Below are 19,746 nucleotides of genomic sequence, written 5' to 3' on the forward strand. Positions count from 1 at the left end.
CGCCTCCCCGTGCGTCTCACCGGCCTCCCCTCCGCCTCCCCGCCGTCAGTCCTGCCGGAGGCCGACGGGAGCCGTCGCCACCGCCTCCCGCTCGCTCCTCCGCTTCCTCCCGGGCTCCTCCCGCTGCCCCTCACCCCCGCGAGTGGCCAGGAAGAAGCCAGCTCGCCGCCGGGCCTCCTCCCCCGCTTCCCCGCCGTGACCAATGGGCCCCCGCCGCCGGGAAGCCGCGCCCGCCCCCTGGCGGTGGAGGACCGAGCGGGCGCTCCGGCCGGCCGCCGAAGGGAAGGGCCCGAGAGCCGAGGGAGGGCTCGGCTGTGCCGCCCGCCGCCCCCGGCTCCGCGCTGCGCAATCTGGATTTGCCACGTGGGAGCGGCAGTACTGGCGGCTGGCGCCGGGTAGCACCCAGGAGAAGAGGAGACGTGTCACTCCCTCCTTCCCCCCATTCACACACACTTTCATGATCCTGACCTTAAAGGCAGAAATTTTCAAATAACCAGTCCCATTCTAGAAATCCACCGGATAGGATTATGAGATGGTCATATCAACGATCTTGAGCAACTCTCTTTAGACTCCTTAACAGCTAGCTAACCTATCGTGAAAATAGTACCTGTCCAGAGCCCTAGAAGGTTGGCAACGCTGAACGTCTGACCCAAGGAGAAAACTAGTCCTTGTATTTTGCACATAGCTTTTGTTTAAATTATTTAGCAACACAACAGTTAGAAAAGTTTTTTTCCTCTACTCACATTTTTTCCACGATTGTTCATAACTGAGAAGTCAGTCCAAATCTCACTATACAAAACCTGAGGACACGAAATTGTTTCATAATTCAGATCCAGATTCCAGAATAATTAATAACTATTAACTATCATTATTAACTATTCTTAGGTAGAATAGCGGGACAATACATGGTTGTAGAAATTAAACTGCATTGAAGAAATAATAGGGTTTGACCATAGTAAGTATTCTACCAAGTCTTAGCTTTCTTCCAAAAATATAAAACATAACTGAGATCATAGCAATGAATTCTGGAGTTTGTGTTGCATGGTAGAGGACGGAGCAAATGGATTCTGAGAGCCTTATTTGTGCCAAACCCTTTTGCTGGGGCTTTGGGTGTGTGTTCTTATTTAATGCTCACAGAAGTTATTTGTGTATGACTTTAACAAATCAAAAAACCAAGACTCCAACACTGAGCTTAAATAACTTACTCAAAAATATAAGATAGTAAGTTGTAAAGTTGGAATTCCAGCCTAGTCCCTCCAGTTCCAAACAAACAAGGCACTTTGTTTTTCGAGGTACCAAAACCACAACGTTCACTGTCACCATGTCTCCCTAGTTCCCCATGTCCCACTGAAAGAATTTACGAAGGCTCTTGAGTAGGGAGGTCAGGCCATATTTGTGAAAGAGCTTTTTGCTCCATAATCGAATTGGCCTGTGTGGAAATGACATATGCCATATGCCTAGAGCGCTACGCTTGAAACAATTTCTAGGCTGAAAGTATGTTTAATATTCCATTAGCCAATGACCATAATATATAGCTTAGAACCCTTCAGTAGGTGATGAAATTAATAATAGTAGGTCACAGCCGACTTTTTGTTGTTGTTGATTCACTGAAATGGAATAGAACTAAAAAGTGAGTTCATAGCACAACTTGAGGTGAAGTATTGTTTCATGAAACATTTGTATAGTGTTAGGTGTGGGTGACAATGTCCTGGGTTACAGTGTAACATTTCTTAATGTGGATTACAATGTTTAAAAGTTGGTAAATCACTGCTTTAGAAGACGTAATCAACCAGGTTTTTCTCCTGCCTTTTTATTTGGCAAGAGGTGGGGGAGGCAGAAGTCATCAGGATTAATGATTAAGTTTAGTAAGACTACAGAGAGCAAACCTTTGCAACTCCAGCAGGCTTAATCCAAACAGGTATTGCTTTGTTACATAATGATAGATAATGAGCGTTTATATTTTTAAAGTCAATATTTATTATATATTTACTCTGTGTCAGGCTCTTTTTAAGCACTTTATGTATATTGACTCATTTAATCCTCACAACAATCCTTTAATTCAGAGGAGAAAAGTGTGAGACTGAAAGGGAGAGTTGCTCAAGATCCTGTGGTCAGTACCTGACTGAACCAAGATTCAGCCCCATATGCCCAGCCCCACAGCCCATCCCTTGTATGTACTTGAAAAGGAAAGTTCATTTCAAGGGTGCAGAGTTTTGTATAAAGCTACGACTTATATTATACTATTTCCCATGTAAGGATTACATAATATTGCTAAATATAAAACTCGATGAAAAGCCTCCAAATTTTAATTGGACCCATTCTCAAGCAGAATATTCCATTTGGCACCAGTTTTCTGTATATGGAGGAGCAGATTGCCTGCAAATACGGCCGCCAGCACTTCCTCCCTTTCCTGTGACTTCATGCCGCTTTTACCATCAAGAGGTGGAGTCTGGACTCCCTGCTCTTGTTGTTAGGCTACCCCTCAGACTGGTTTTGCCCTTTAGACTTGTTTTGCCCTTTGCAACTGAAGTGATGCTGTGTGGCTTTTGGGTCTTGAAGCTTCCATTTTCACTGTCTTGGGATTCAGTCACCATATAAAGAAACTCATCTTGCATGTTTCAGCCCCGGCTAAGCTCCTGGCTGAATGCACCACATACGTAAACCCAGACATTACCAAGTGGGAACTGCCTAGTTAAGACCAGCCAGCCCACAGATTCTTGAGAAACAATTGTTTGTTGCTGTTTTAAGTTGCTAAGTTTTGTGGTAGTTTTTTTGCATAGCCATAGATAACTGAAACGTGGAGGAAAAAGTTTGTTAAAAAAAAAAGTTGACCTGCTCTGGGAGTAGGGTTACTTTAAAATATTAAAGCATGTTTATATTGGATTATAAAGTCAAACCTGTAGAGAGAGAACCGGAAACTTGCGTAGTTTTAAAAGAATAGCAGGGGGCAAAAACAGAGGTAGAATAATAAAAAGAAGAGTGAAAGCGTGGAATTTCAGACCTATACCGGGTTTAATGCCACACTCAGCTGTGGTTTGAAAACTGTCATTTAGAAGGTTCACAACAACGTGCATTCAGAACTCTCAAACTTCATCCAGCCTGTTGCTGTAAGCCATGGGACACTGGCGTTAACTTCCTTCTTCCCACAACCTCCTTTCCTGCCGAGCCTGGCCAGTCATCACATGAGCCAGGATGCATCCTCGAGTCTCGGTAGCTTCCACATTTCCCCGCCTTGGCTTTTTCACAGCCTGTGTTGGCCTAGTGAGCCAGCTGGACTTTGCCTAAATGCTTCCCCCTAAATTCCCCTCCTTTCCTTTCCTTTGATGTGTTTACCATTTTAATATAAATTTTACCATTTTACCCATTTTTAAATGGACAGTCCAGTAACATTAAGTACCTTCACGTTGTTGTGCAACCAGCACTAGCATCCACCCCCAGAACTCTTTTCATTTTGAAAAATGGGAACTCTGTACCCGCTAAACAATACCTGCCCGTTCCCCTGTCCCTCTAGCCGGTGGCAGCTACCATCCTACTTTCTATGAGTTTTCCTACTTTTAATACCTTATATAAACAAAATAGTGGTTTAAAAAGCTGATATGCCCACAGATTTCATGACATTTAATATATAAGCACACAGTCTATACAAAATAAGTGATTTAATTTATTATAAAACATATATATGATACAATGAGATCATATTATAACAAATGTATCATTGCATAAAGAAGGACTCTCGCTTTCCATCCATTGCTGCTTTTCTAGCAACATACAAGAAAATTCTAGATACCATAAAAATTTGGATTATTTTAACGATAGCTTTTTGATTCTACTCCCTAGGAGATTCTGGTTAGATCTTTTCATCTTTCAGTGTGGGAAAATTTGGCATTTTGTCTTGGTTATAAATCATATTAAATGATATGCTGAATATGGTAACCCACATCTGAAATGTCTATTTTGGAATCATGACTACAAAGTAACTCCCATTTCCCTGAAATTATGTACAAGTGTGTATTATAAACAATTATTAAGATTATTAGTGGTTTCTTCAGAATAGTTTATTATTCTGTCTTATAAAATATTACCTCCTAGAAAAGTTTCTGACTCAGCAGCATAATCTTTATATATTTCGGATATTAACCCCTTTTTGGATATCTGATTTTCAAATATTTTCTTCCAGTTGGTGAGTTGTCTTTTCATTTTGTTGATAGTTTCCTTTGCCCTGCAGAAGCTTGACATAATCCATTTTAGTTCTCGGTAGTCCATTTGTTTATTTTTTGTTTTTTATTTGTTTTATTTATTTCTTTGGTTTCCCTTCCCTGAGGCGACATGACATTCAGAAAGATACTGCTAAAACTGATGTCAAAGAGCTTACTGTGTATGTTTTCTTCTAGGAGTTTTATGGTTTCTGGTCTTACATTCAAGTCTTTGATCCATTTTGAGTTAGTTTTTGCATATAGTCTAAGATAATGGTCTACCTTCCTTCTTTTGCTTATGGCTGCCCAGTTTTCCCAGCATCATTTATTGAAGACACTTTCCTTTCTCCATCAGCATCATAATATAAAAAATACTTTTTTGAAGTCTCATATGGCAATATTACCTGTTTGTAATACCAGGCAAAGATGCAGAAACCATGGATCACCCTCAGTGCAGACACACACACACACTCCCAGACACATACAGAAACTCCTTGCTTATACATAATATATACATAGTCTATATTTTAAAATACATAGTTATCAGATCTTGGGGAGAAGATACTTTTTCTTTTACTGCCAAAGAGCAAATGGGAAAATGTGACTACACCCCTGACATTCATATTATTCTAAGTAAATGAATGAATCAGCCGTACATTAAGTCATCTAAAAGCTCTTCTTTCCTCATCTCATTAAAAAAAAAAAAAAGTTCACCAGAAAACTGTGAGAAGAAACAACTGAACAAAAACTGAACAAAGTTTGTGTTTTCCTAAAACATAATTGCTTCAGTCTGTAACTTCAGTTCTTGATTAAGAACTGAATATAGGAACCCTTTAGTCTAAGCACAAAATGATTCACTGTGACTGTGGTATTTTTATTAAACATTAAGATCTCTGGTTACATTAAATTGAAATGCGTTGTTTGCTTTGAAAGGCAAAGCCTAGGAATATGGGTAACAAAATATCATCCAATTGTTACTATTGCATCAAGACCTGCTCTCTAGTGGATTTCATGGTCACTAAAGATAATTCAGCAGCGCACCAGGAGGCCACAATCCCATGTGGTTACAGCCGGTCTAAGAAGTATACAAGTGGCAAGACAAAACCAAACCTACTCCAGATGGCATGGTTGCCATCTTTGTGTGCTCTTTTCATGTAGTTTTATACACTCTCTTAAATTTGTTGAACCTTTTCCATAACATTATTAATTTCAATATCACCTGTCCGAGGAATTAGATGGAAACATGGAATCCCAGACAATGCCATTGACTTCCAAATCTTGCAGGCTGTATGATTTGTGCAAGGCTGGATGTGCAAAATGCCTGTCCTTGATACGGGTATGCCTGTCCGTGACCTGGATATGGAATTGGAATCAGCCTACCTATCCAAATTTGTTTTGTTAACTGCATTTTCAATTTTAGGTCACTTTCTATTGCAGTGTTGCCCCCTCCCCCATGTAAAAGGTACCACATCTGAGTTATTCTGAAACTGTATCCTGATTAAATATGAGCAAATATTGATGAGTCCCTAAACTGATCATTTTTGCACTCTTATTTTGAAATGTTTCTTGTAGAACTGCTGTGGCCTCACTGAGGTTTGGTACATATTTTTAAGTGTAATTTATTTACCCGGAGAAGTTCTGCTCAAATATAGCATCTGGTATTTTGTAGACTTCTATCCAATAGTCAAATTTTCCAGCTCTATTCATGAAGCGAAAGCCATTGAAATTGTTCACTTCACTTTAAAAAATCAGGAGTGGGAAATTTAATCTTCAGTTTCTATAGATTCCAAAATAATGTCGCCTTCCCAAATTCTCCTTCTCTTCCCTACCTCCCAGACGCCATTCCCTAACCCCATAATTTTTTAACTCATTGAAAGGCCTGTGATGGGACAGTTTGGTTGGATTTGGAGTCAGACAGATGAATTTAGATCCTGGCTCTATCTATTACCACTTGCTAAGGGACCTCAGGCAAGTTGCTCAGCCTGTGCAAGCCAGTTTCCTCCCTGTAAGTGGGAACTATCACAACTACCTCACAGAAGTTTTTTTTTTCTTCTTTTCTTTAGAAGTGGAGAACACTTAGTATAGTTTTTAGTATAGGAGACAAAAACTCATTTGCCTTATATAGTTCCAGAGAATTCTTAAATGCCCTCACCCTCTTTCCACTTGATCTGCCTACAAAACTTTGGTGCAAGATCTGCTTATCAGTTCAGGCTACCAGTTGTGCTGGAACTCTGCATGGTCTTATTTTAGTACTCTCTAAAACACTTGGACTCATTTTTGCGGGCTTTTATTGTTCATTTATTTTCTGTACTATCCTTCGCACACAGCCTGTGCTAATTAAGAGCTGACACCTCATGCCTCCTCGCCTGCTTGCCACCATCCAGCCCAGCAGAGCTGTCATCTCTCCATCACCAGTGGTATACCTACTAGTCTTCTCACTTGGTATCTTAGTGCATTTCCTGAGGTAGAGATGGAGTATTCCCAGCATCAAAATAATGTCAGACACATAAAAGATTTCCCCAAATCTTTATTGAATGAAAAGATTAATTTGCTGTATAGAACAACTTTGAGCTCCCTGAAAACTTTTAAATAAATTTCACTTTCAAGAGCATACACACATTCTGGCAACCACTAACCATTATCCGTCTCTGTAATTTTGTCATTTCAAGAATGTTATATAAGTGGAATCACACAGTATGTAACCTTTGGGGATTGGCTTTTTTCTAGTCAGCATAATTCTCTTGAGATTCACCAATTTGTTTTCCTCAAGGATAAGGCTGGGGGTGGACCACAAAAGGAGGTGAGTGTGGTTATAAAAGCGCAATTTGAAGGATCCTTGTGGCAATAGTTCGGTTTCTTGACTGTGGTGGTGTGTACATGAACCAACACAGGTGGTCAAATTACGTAAACTAAATACACACACACAAATGAGTACAATTAAAACTGAGGAAATCTGAATAAGATTGTTGGAGTGTATCTATGTCAGTATCCCAGTTGTAACCTTGCACTGTAGTTTTGCAAGACGTTGCCATTTGAGGAAACTGGATGGGGGTACACGGATCTCTCTTTTATTTCTTACTGCTGCATGTGAATGTACAATGATCTCAAAAAGTTTACGATTATACCTGAGGTGTTTTTGACTATTAGAGTAAGACAGCATTCTTGAAGAATCATGTAATTTGAATGTCAGTTGTTAAAAGAGCTTGAGAGATTTTGCACTTGCACTTTGATTTTAAAGAATTCAAATGGTATATATCATGTAAGGAGCCTGAGGCAATTGTCTCTTTAGTTTCTAAGATAAAAATGGTTCTACTATTATACACCAAAGTGATGGAAACTAATTTCTACAAATAGCCCAAGGGAATGACGGATATATTAGTTTCCTAGGGCTGCCATAACAAATTGCCACAATCTAGGTGGTTTAAACAACAGAAATTGTTTCTTTCACGGTTTTGGAGGCCAGAATTCTGGAACCAAGGTTTTGACAGGGTCATACTCTCTCTGGAGGCACGAGGGGAGAATTCGTGCTTTCCTCTTCCAGCTTCTGGTGGTTCCAGGCATTCCTTGGCTTGTGAAGGCATCACTCCAATCAATGTGTCTGTCTTCACCTGTCGTTCTCTCTGTCTTCGCCTCTTCTGTGTTTTATAAGGACACTTGTCATTGGATTTAGGGCCCTCTGGATGATCCCGTATGATCTCGTCTCAAGATCCTTGGTTTAATTACATCTACAAAGAACCCTTTCCCAAATAAGGTCACCTTCATGAGTTCCAGGGATGAGGATGTGGACATATGTTTTTGGGGGCACCATTCATCTTACTACAATGAGCAACAATTAATTCATCCATTCAGTCTTTCAAGAAATATTCCTTGAGCTCCTTATAGGAACATAATACCATCCTAGGAAAGAGGAGCCATGTACCATGGCATCTATGAAATGCTTGTAATCACACTTTGGGGAAAATACATGCCAAAGCTTAGTGACGGTAGATACAAGGAATGCAGAAGTACAAGTGAGGGCAGGGGTCAAGCTCAGGAGATCCAAGAAGGTTGTCTTTTGTCAGCTGGCTTTAGGTTGGTTTCTCATGGCCTTTACCAAGGAAAACTACCTTGAGATGGGCCTTAAAGGCTGGTGGATTTCATTTCAGGATTGAAGAATAATGTGGACAAAGGAATTGTGGTGGAAATGACCACCATGACTGAATGTAAGTATGAAGAAATAAAACTGACTTGGGCAAACGGCTGATATAGAGGTATATGACTGGGAAATTTACGTTGAAGCTCGATCCCAAAGGGTCATGAGTGCAATCAAGGAAGTTTAAGATAAAGGAGAGCCATGGAATGCTTCTTAACAAAGTGTGGCACTAATTGATTGTATTTGGGAGGCTCTGACAGGGAAGTGCCCACAAGGAGAGACCAGCTAGGGAGCTCTGACACAGAGCTGGGCAAGAATAGAGAAGTTCTGAGCTCATCTGGCAACAGTGGGAATTGAAAGAAACTGAAGGGTATGGGAGATACCCAAGGTAGGCTTTATGGGAGCTCTCATTCATATAGGGCCTATTTAGTCAGGGTTCTCCACAGAATCAGAACCAATGGGATAGTATAAATAACTGGCTCATGCTATAATGGCAGCCGATGAGTCCCAAGGTCTGTGGGTGAATTGGCAAGCTGGGACCCAGAAGAGCCAGTAGTGTAGTTCCAGTCTGAAGGCCAGCAGGTTTAAGACCTGGGAAGAGTCTGAAGGCAGGAAAAAGCCCATGTTCCAGTTTGAAGGCAGTTTGGCAAGAGGAATCCTCTCTTACTCAGAGGAGGGTCAGTCTTTTTGTTCTAGTCAGGCTTCAACCGACTCGATATAGCCCACTTCCATTTGAGAGGGCTATCTGCTTTACTCAGTCTGCTTATTTAAATAACTTTATCCAAAAACATCTTCACAGCAACACTTAGAATAATGTTTGACCAAATATCTGGGCACCCTGTGGCCCAGTCAGGTTGACACATGGAACTAATCATCACAGCTCCACCCTTAGGACTCTGCTTGGGGTTTAATGCTGTGGTCACTGTCTTAAAATTCTTAATTTTGTCTTTGAATCTGTCTTTGGTAAGTGAGATCTGGGGGCAATGAAGCATGCTTTTGAGGCTTGGAGCCACCGTTCACCTGCAATCCTACCTCCTAAAGCCACCCCATCTCCCCAGGATGGGTTCTCTGCGACCAGCCTCACCCCCCTGCTGTCCTAGGCCTTGCCCTACTTCCTCCTCCCTGCCCTAGCCTAGTGACCCCTAATGCCCTCTGCCCCCAGGCGTCCTAGTGCAGGCATGGAGAGGAATGCAGATGGGTATGCATGCCTGCAGCATCTCACAGAGTGACCTGGGGGCCCAGCCCCAGCTGGCAGGGCCATGATGTGTTCAGCAGACAACCCCGTGGGAGTGAGCTCTTATTGTCCCCCAATCCAGGTATAAAGCACATCCTGGCACAGAGGTTGCAATCTTATGGGTCACTGTCCACTAGGAATTTGGGCAGAGGGCTTCCCTGATCCCAACTGGGGCTTGGAAAGTGACCCAGCAGCTGGCAGGAGAGGCTACCTGGCAGCTGTTGTCACTGGAGGGGTCTAAGTGACCCTATGCCTAAAGGAGTGCTACATGAAATCACAAATAAAAAACACCAGGAGGAATTGAGAGAGAAAGCCCATAGAAAGACCATTTAGTTCCTTTAACAGTATCTTCTTTCTGCTTTTTGAATGGGGGCTCTGCATTTTTCATTTTGCACTGGACCCCACAAATTATGTAGTCAGTTGGGAAATACCAAAAAGGAAGAATAGACAGGCTTTGTCATCGAATGGATGTGAAAATTGCAGAGACAAAATTATGACTTCAGATGACAAAAAAAGTGGAAGGCTCTATTGCCAGAAATTGCCCTGTCAGAAAGGGAGATAATCTCTGAGGAAGGGGACTAGTCATATGAAGTATGTGAAAACCTGAACTTGTGAGTACGTTAAGCTGCCAGGACTAACAGTCAGGGCCCTGCTTACTGAGTGGGCCCCAGGATGCTCGTCATTCTTGGCTATCAAGTTGTGGAGCTGCCGTCTTGACTCTGGGCAGTCCTCCTTCCACTAAACCTTGTAGTCTTCCAACTCCCCCAAAGCTAGTCTTTGCATGAGGTGCAGCTAAGCTGATTTAGCTTAGAAGGTTCGTGTGTGGACATCTCAAGAAAGAGTGAATAGCTTAAGGGCTGTCGTGACATCTGTGTGTTATTGTACAGCATGTCAGCCTTGACAATGTGGTAATACATTTGTTTTCATTTGAACTGAACACTAGGATAGCTCATTGCCCTAATCAGAAATTCACAATTTCCCACTTGTCTGTTGGGAAAGGCTGCACCCCAGAAACAGCTATGCTATAAGTGCTGCAAATCTCTCTCTGAGCAACTCCAAAGACTTTGCTAATTAGTATAACAAAGGTTAGAAATTGTGTTCACTCATTGGTGAAATCAGTGGTTTTGTGATATATGTGTTAGAAAAAACACTTTAGAACATTCCTTCCCCATCGTATGAACAAGGTATAAGAATCTGGAAAACTTGTGACCTTAAGGATGATCCCTGAAGGCACTGTCTCTAGAATGTTCCCGCCTTCAGAATATTGTGTCAGTATCAAATGAACCTCTTATGCAAGTTGTGTTCAAACTTCTTCAGTTTTAAACTTCAAAAAGTTTCTAGAAGAGCGTGTAGGAATGGATTTATGCTGTTTTGTGCCCACTTGCTAATAAACATTCAGTAAATGTGTATGTGGCAGATTTTGGTCCAAGACTCACTTTGATTATAAACTGTTAGCAAGTTTGTGGATATTAGTTAATCCTCAATCACCTCTGTTGGCAACTACCATTAACTGTAACAAATAATCGAAAACCTGTAATGAGCAAAGTGGCTTAGGACAGGTTCAAACCCTTCATAAACTTGCATACCAGCTGCAGACAGACACCCAAGGGGCAGATGGTATTCACTAGAGTGTGAGGCGAGTCCAGGGCTAATGGAAATTTGTGAGGTGAGTTTCAAAGAGGAAAGGCTTAGAATTTGTCTTTGAAATTTGAAAGAGAAATCCGAGAAAAGGAATGGATCATCTTGGCTCTGAAAAGATCTTTGCAGTGATGTCGAAGTGCAAATATCCAGAGAGAAGAAAAAGGAAATGCCAAAAGACAGTCTTAATTTCCTGGAGATGTTGATGTGTCATTGTGAAAAATAGACACATGGAGATTAAAAAAAAAGTGCGAAAGGAGTCCAGAAATATGCAAGATAAAATTACTTTTAAAAAAAGTTTTCCTTTTTATTAGTTCCTTTCCTTTTCAGTTCATTTGCCCCTATATTTAGATGCCTATCTGATGAAAAGCAGGGGATCCCTTTCACAGAAAAAATATTGGAAGAAAATAGAATCAAGGTCCTTAGCCCAACAAAGGGGCCACCTATCAGGCATTTCTGAGACCTCATGGTTTCCTTGAACAGATTCAATTTTCTTAGAAGGAAGTTCAGTTCAAAATAGCATTTTTCCTCTTTGCTATGCCCATTATTCCAGAAGGTAGATGAACCTTCTCATGCCCCTCCGTGGACATCAGATTACAATCACCTGAACTACCCTTTCAATTACCAAAGGCTGCTGAGCAGATCACCCCATTGGCCAGGTCCCCTTCTGTATCGTTATTTCCTTTCCAAATGCTAAAATAGCTTCCTAGAGGTAAAATGAATTTAGTGGACTGACAGAAAGACTGTTTCTCATATAAGGCTGTTCCTATACTTCTCCACAACATGTAACACAAAGGATATAACTGTGTTCAGAATTTCATCTTGTAAGGTTAGCATTTTATGGGATCTTTTATAAAGGCCGTGCTGCAAAGGCTCAGTGGTTGGTTATTTACACACATTTGACCAACTGTACTAAAACAAATATTACTAAGCACACCTGATATGTTTAGCTTTAGTTTCTTAATCTAGATAAACTTTAGGACTTTTAAGAGTCATCCCTTAAGACCTTTACACTTTTTGCATGGTCATTTTTCATTGTAAAGTTTAAATAACCTTAAATGGCATTTGAATTACATTGAATGTGGAATACTGCAGTTTTCTACTGCTTTTAACATGTCATATATGTAAAAAGGGAAGAGTGTAGACAGAAAGGACATAATAATCTGAGGCCTCCCTTAAGGGCTGGTTCCTGAGGCTCATTTTACCACAATTAACTGCTAGTTCCTCCACAGATCCTGCTTGTCACTTCTCTCCGTGGATTCCATACATCACCACCACCACCATAAACCAATCTTTGGGCTATTTTGACCCCCTCTTTCTCCTGGTCTGAGTAGGAGGAGAAAGATCCTTTCACCTTGGTTATTTCTGAGCAAGTTACAGTTTGACAAAATGGATTCTTCCGGAGGCTAGGAGAAAACAAAAATTGAAATAAGGAAAAGTAACAGAGAAACAGAAAGAGAGGGTATCTTAGAGCAAAATGGCATTTCTTAAAGTAAACAAGGTCAAGCTACATATGGACTTGGCTGGAAAAAGTTTTCAGGACAAACATCCAAATCTCCAAGCAAATAAGCCAGTGGGAGACCTGACCTCTGGTATCTTTATGCTGTCCCAGTAGCTAGACAAGGCGGGTGAGTCAATGGGGATTCACTCCCTCCCAGAGCCTTCCGTTTCAGTTTTCCTTTTGAGTTTATGCTGTTGCCTGTTGCCTGGTCCTGGGCTGGGCTTCCAACTGTGTCAATTGTGTGTGACTCTCACTTTCTTAAGAGCTCTGTGCCCCATCTGGTTAAGAAAGCTAATACCACATGACTTTATGGCCAATAACAGCTTGAAACACTGTACGTTTATTCTCTCAAAGTTCTTGGCGCCGGAAGTCCAAAATCAATGTGTTGGCAGGGCGGCACTCCATCTGGAGTCTCCAGGAGAGAATTCTTGCTTGCCTCTTCCAGCTTCTGGTGGCTGTTGGCACCCCCACTCTTCCTGCTTGTGGCCACATCACCCCAATCTCGACCTCCATCTTTATATCACCTTCTCCTCGGTGTCTGTCTTCTCCTCTGTGTGTCTCTTATAAGGACACTTGTCATTGGATTTAGGGCCCATCTGGGTAATTTAGATTGATCTCTCTATGTCAACATCTTTAACTTAATCATATCTGCAAAAACTGTTTTTCCAAATAAGGTAAAATTCACAGATTTTGGGGACTAGGACATGGGCATATGATTTGGGGAGCTTCTATTCAATCCACTACACCTTAATATCCATTCAAGTTTTTTTTTTCATAGATAAACCCTGATATTTATGTCAAGTATCTCAAAGTCAAACTTTTAAGGTTAAAAAAAAACTCTTCCAATCTACAGTCTAGATTTACTTTTCATGGAGTCTGTCAGTAGCTAGGCCTTGCTCAGCTTGGACTCTTGGCAGCTATGAATGACTGACTGATCAATTTTGTGGCTGCTGTATTTTTTACAAATCTTTTTTTAAGGGCCAATCTTTTGTTTTAAAAATACGGATCTATAGTCTGCCTACTGATGTCCTTAGTACCCACAGTGAACACCTAACTAGCTTTTAGGCTGCTTGGCCCATGATCATGGGTTTGCATTTTGTCAGAAAACCTTTTTGACAAAATTGGCACAATCTTAGAGTTCAAATAAAATAAACAGTAACAAATTTTCCTCAAAAATGTTGTCACCACTAATAATTAAATTTTCAAACCTTTAGCTAGTTTTTCTGGGATTACGAACCCACTTGCATTCTGGACACACACACAAATATGCACACGTGCGTGCACACGCACGGAGTTCATTGCGCAATGTCATTCTTTTATAGGTATACCAGTTTGATATCTTTCACTTAATATCAATTTTCTCAATTGTTCACGGTAAAACATATGGAAATATGGGATACTTCCCACAATACTAAACGAATCAAATCAATATTTAGTGTTTATGTAAATTTTTTTTGAAGTTGAGCTAAGTTTTTGATTTTGTTTCTTTTTATTTTTTCTCCTAAATAAGGGTTGTCATGTTTTTCATTTGCTTAGTTTTCTATGTATTTATAATTAACTCATTCCCACACTTTCCTAGAGATGTGTGACTCTCTGGTCAACAGCATACAACACACTAGATGATGTACCAGTTCCATTTTATGAAGTCTTCATTCCTGCCACCCCTCTATCCTTCTGCTCGAGGCTGCTGCACAGTTCTGTTGTAGGACTTTCCTTCACCACCATCCTGAAGACTCTAATGAGGTTTCTAAAAATAGCATTTCTCCTGCTTCTCATCCTCTTCCTTGTCTGTATTGGCTTTGCTTTCTGCCTTTCTCTTAGGGGCTTTCCTCAGGCGCCCAGTGGCTCTTGGCTGTTGGCTTCTATTTAAGAGTGGGCCACTATAAAAGCTGACTGGATGCCTTACGTGCAGTTGTGGTGGCCCAGGTTCAGAAGCCGTGTTCTAGGTTGTGACTTGTAGATCATGATACCAACCACAAAAATGTTTATTTTCCATAATCTATGCATAATTCATTTCCACTCTACCTAAACTCCTGTCCAAGGTTTACATAGCCCGACATAACCTGGCACTTTCCTATCTCCCTAACCTCATTCCTTCCTCTCCCCTGTTCTCTTTGCTCCAGGCGTCTTGGCCTTCTTGCTGTTCCTCAACCTGCCAGGCTGGTTCCTGCCTCATGGACTTTACACTTACTGTTATCTCTACCTGGAATTTTCTTTTCCCAGATCCTCGCATGACTGCTTTATCTTATCATTTAGTTCTCTGATCAGTTCTCAGTAGGGTAGATTTGCCTGACCTCCCCACCTCAAGACTCAGCAGCCCCAAATACTCTATTTTCTTCATAGTATTAATAGTAGATTTATATTCACTTTTTGTCTACTTGTTTGTTGTTTATCTCTGCCACGAGAATTTAAGCTTCACTTTCTCTTGTTCTTTCTTAAGGACATAGAATAGTGTCTACTACCTAGTAGGGCTCAGAAAATATTTATTCAAAGAATGAATAAAGACTACCATGACTAACACAATATCTCCTGTGAAGAATAAGTATTTCAACAAAGGAAGTACAGTTGGAGATGATAACACAATCACTTTTTAGAGGTTTTATTCTAAATTTCCAAGTTAAACCTGCTTTAAAGAGCTCTTCTCTCTTAAGAAGCCATCTTCATCACCACGTATGGTATATGTAGAAAATTTTTCTTACAATAGAAATATTGTACAGTTTCTACCTCAGTTCAACAAAAAAATATGGGAGTACCTTCTATATACCATGCATTGTATTGGCAATTCAGTTTACCAAGATTTTAAAATACCTAATCTTATGCATGAAACTAAACTAAACTAATCCCTTAATAAATAAATCAGGACTTAAGGCATCTTGATATCAGAAAATATGTTGCTACAATATCAAAGGTCTTTACACAGTCCAAAGTAAACAATTAAAAGTTATGCCATTAAAATGTAAAGCAGGAAACTTCCTCTAGGAAAAGGTCCTTTGGCTAGATACAATTTTTTAATGTATTAAATCTAATCAATTCTGAGCTGGTTATTATCACCACTTGGGAAGAAGGAGTAAGAAAAATTTGTGTGAAACTGTGGGTAGACCTATATTTTCCCCCAACCTACACTCTTTTTATTTTTGTCCCAGGGGAGCTGTTAACAATCACTCTGCATTTATAAAAGTACAGAATTTTATCTCTATCAAATTTTACCACCTTCTGTTGAAGTGATAGGTGAGAACACATCCAGTGACAGACATGAGCTGTGCAAAACCGAGAGGAACTGCACATTACCACACCCACACTGCAGTCCACGTGAAGGGGTTAAATAATCCTACTGCAAGGGAAGACATCGTTGTTTTGGAAGTCGAGCATTATAGTTGCGCATTCCACTTTCATTCCAGAACCCAATCAGGAAGTGACTTTTCCTACCAAAGGGAGCTTGTTATAACTTATCCTAATTTGGCAACAGGATAGAGAATACTACTCAGAGAGAAGAGCAAAGATGTATGGGAGACAGTACTCAGAAAAGAGACAGAGCTCAGGGGTGAGCCAAGAGACATATTAGACATCTGAGTGCCACTTTCTAGCTCTGTGAATTGGCCAAGTTATTAACTTCCTTTTTTTTCTGAGGAAGATTAGCCCTGAGCTAACATCTACCACCAATCCTCCTCTTTTTGCTGAGGAAGACTGGCCCTGAGCTAACATACATACCCATCTTCCTCTATTTTATATGTGGGACGCCTGCCACAGCGTGTCTTGAAAAATGGTGCATAGGTTCTCACCCAGGGTCTGAACCAGTGAACCCTGGGCTGCCGAAGCAGAACACGCAAACTTAACCACTGTGCCACTGGGCTGGCCCTGTTATTAACTTCTTTGACCCTCAGTTTCCTCCTTAGTAAAATGATATAATACCACCTACCACCTAGTCATGTCAGCATTGAATGAGGTAATTTATTTATAATGGGGAACTTTTGTTTTTGGTCATGTGGCATCCCATCTTTTGAGGCCCTGCTTCTCTATTACTACATGTGATTCTAGAGGGCTGTCAGTCATAGGACCCTACCCCATGTTGTCAAGTGTGGGCATATGATCAAGGCTAGGGTAATCAGAATCTCTTTCCAGAAATTTAAATCTTTCTTTTCTTTTCTTTTCTTTTTGGTGAGAAGATTGGCCCTGAGCTAACATCTATTGCCAATTTTCCTCTTTTTGCTTGAGGAAGATTGTTGCTGAGCTAATATTTGTGGCAATATTCCTCCATTTTGTATGTGGGATGGTGCCACACATGGCTTGATGAGTGGTACGTAGGTCCGTGCCTGGCATTCAAACCCATGAATCCTGGGCCACCAAAGTGGAGCATGCAAACTTAACCACTATGCCACTAGGCTGACCTCCAGAAATTTGAATTTTGAATGGGGACACATTGAGATGGGTGCATTCTTTGAGAGTTGTTGCTCCTGAGATCTTGGGAGCCATTCTGGTTCCTGTCCTGTTAAGACTTGATTGTTCAGTTTTTCCTTTGATTCTCCTAGGAGCGCAGCATTCTTGCATAAGTAGGCCATATTGTTGTCTATTGCTTGTAACAAAAGGACCCATAATAATACAGAATATAAACTGCTTAGCACATTTGCTTAATAAATGCTTAAAAATCACTTTTATTAGTATGCAAAATTTTTGATTTTCAGGGTAGGAAAAATCCGCTAAGCAGTTCTAATTGCCAACTGCTGTCAACAAGGTTGTTTTTTTTTCTATTGTGAGGAGCTATAGTCTTCTATCTTAGGAGAGTAGCATGGTACAGCAGAAAGAATGTCGGGTTGGAGATTAGGTGACTGAGTTCAGGACTTGGGTCTTCTGCCAGCTTATTTCATGACTTTGGTAAGTCACCCAGCTCCTCCAGGTCTTTCTTCATCTATAGAGTAAGAGTATTGGACTGAATGATCTCTTCTAAATTGGGTTGCTTGCACATTTAACTTTAATAGCAAGACTTTTTTTTTTTATTTTTTGCAGAAGTTGATAAGCTGATCTGAAAATTCACATGGAATTGAAAGGGACCCCAAATAGCCAAAACAATCTTGAAAAAGAACAAAGCTGGAGGATTCACATTTCCTAATTTCAAAACTTACTACAAAGCTATAGTAATCAAAACAGTATGGTACTGGCATAAAAATAGACATGTAGACCAATGGGATAGAATAGAAAGGCCAGAAGTAAACCCTCTCATATATAGTCAAATGATTTTTGACAAGAGTGCCAAGACCATAGTCTTTTCAACAAATGGTACTGGGGAAACTGGAGATCTACATGCAAGAGAATGAAGTTGGATGCTTACCTAATGTCATATTAGAAAATTAACTCAAAATAGATCAAAGACCTAAACATAAGCCTAGAACTGTAAAGCTATTAGAGGAAAACCTAAGGCAATAACTTTCACGACACTGGATTTGGCAGTGGTTTCTTGGATGAAAGGCACAGAAAACAAAGGAAAAATAGAAAATTGGACTTTATGAAATTTTTTAATTTTTGTACATCAAAACGCATGACCAACAGAATAAAAAAGCAACCCACAGAATAGGAGAAAATATTTGCAAATTACATATCTCATAAGGAATTAATGTCTAGAATATATAGAGAACTCCTAAAACTCAACAACAAAAAGCAAATATCGTATTCAAAATGGGCAAAAACTTGAATAGACATTTCTCCATAGAAGATATGCAAATGGCCAATAATCATATGAAAAGATGTTCAACATCACTCACCATTAAGGAAATGAAAATCAAAACTGCAGTGATCCATTAGGATGGCCAGCTTCTATAAAACAAAAAACAACAACAGAAAATATCAAGTATTGGGGAGGATGTGGAGAAATTGAAACCCTTTTGGGCTGTTGGTGGGACTGTAAAATGATACAGCCGCTGTGGAAAGCAGTATGGCAGTTCTTAAAAAATTAAAAATAGGGACCGGCCCGGTGGCTGAGTGGTTAAGTTTGAGTGCTGCTCTGCTGCAGAGGCCCAGGGTTTCACCGGTTCGGATCCTGGGTGCGGACATGGCACTGCTCGTCAGGCCACGTTGAGGCGGTGTCCCACATGCCACAACTAGAAGGACCTGCAACTAAGATATACAACTATGTACTGGGGGGATTTGGGGAGATAAAGCAGAAAAAAAAAAAAAGATTGGCAACAGTTATTAGCTCAGGTGCCAATCTTTAAAAAAAAATTAAAAATAGATATACAGTATGATCTAGCAATTCCATTTCTGGGTCTGTACCCAAAAGAATTGAAAGCAGGATCTCAAAGAGATATTTGTACATCCATGTTCACAGCAGCATTATCCACAAAAACTAAATTTAGAAGTAACCTAAGTTCCATGGACAGATGAATAGATAAGCAAAATGTAGTAGGTGCATAAAGAGAATATTTTTCAGTCTTAGGAAGGAAGGAGGGGCCGGCCCTGTGGCTCAGCGGTTAAGTTCACACGTTCCTCTTCAGTGGCCTGGGGTTTGCCAGTTCGGATCCCGGGTGAGGACATGGCATCGCTTGGCAAGCCATGCTGTGGTAGGCGTCCCATATATAAAGTAGAAGAGGATGGGCACAGATGTTAGCTCAGGGCTAATCTTCCTCAAAAAAAAAAAAAAAAAAAGCAAGAAAGGAAGGAAATTCTGACATATGCTAAAACATAGATAAACCTTGGGGACATTATGCTAGATGAAATAAGCCAATAGCAAAAAGATGAATAATGTATGATTCCATTTATATGATATACTTAAAGTAGTCAAAATCATAGACAGAAAGCAGAATGGTGGTTGCCAGGGGTGAGTAGGAAGGGGGAATGGGGCCTTACTGTTTAACAGGTATGATTCAGTTTTGCAAGATGAAAAGCGTTCTGGAGATGGATGGAGGTGGTGGTCGCACAACAGTATGAATGTACTTAATACCACTGAACTGTGCACTTAAAATGGTTAAGACAGTATATGTTGTTATATGTATGTTATCACAGTGGAATAAAAATTGGGAAAAAAAGGGGGGGCTGGGGAAGTGCAGTTGTAGCATGTGTC

The 19,746-nt window shown here is 40.5% G+C and overlaps 1 protein-coding gene and 1 long non-coding RNA gene across 13 annotated transcripts in view; one reads left to right on the top strand and one right to left on the bottom strand.

Annotated features, from left to right (window-relative positions):
* Positions 1-223, bottom strand: part of FAM3C (FAM3 metabolism regulating signaling molecule C) — a 48,741-nt gene extending 48,518 nt beyond the window's left edge. Inside the window, exon 1 of the mRNA XM_014839088.3 lies at positions 21-223. The gene's annotated coding sequence lies outside the window, so the exon portion shown is untranslated. The remainder of the gene's footprint in view (positions 1-20) is intronic.
* The window catches only part of LOC123287560 (uncharacterized), a 121,031-nt gene that overhangs the window by 4,958 nt on the left and 96,327 nt on the right, over positions 1-19,746 (top strand). The gene's annotated exons all lie outside the window — the stretch shown is intronic.

This window comes from Equus asinus, chromosome 1 (genome assembly GCF_041296235.1).
Source record: "Equus asinus isolate D_3611 breed Donkey chromosome 1, EquAss-T2T_v2, whole genome shotgun sequence".
NCBI lineage: Eukaryota > Metazoa > Chordata > Mammalia > Perissodactyla > Equidae > Equus > Equus asinus.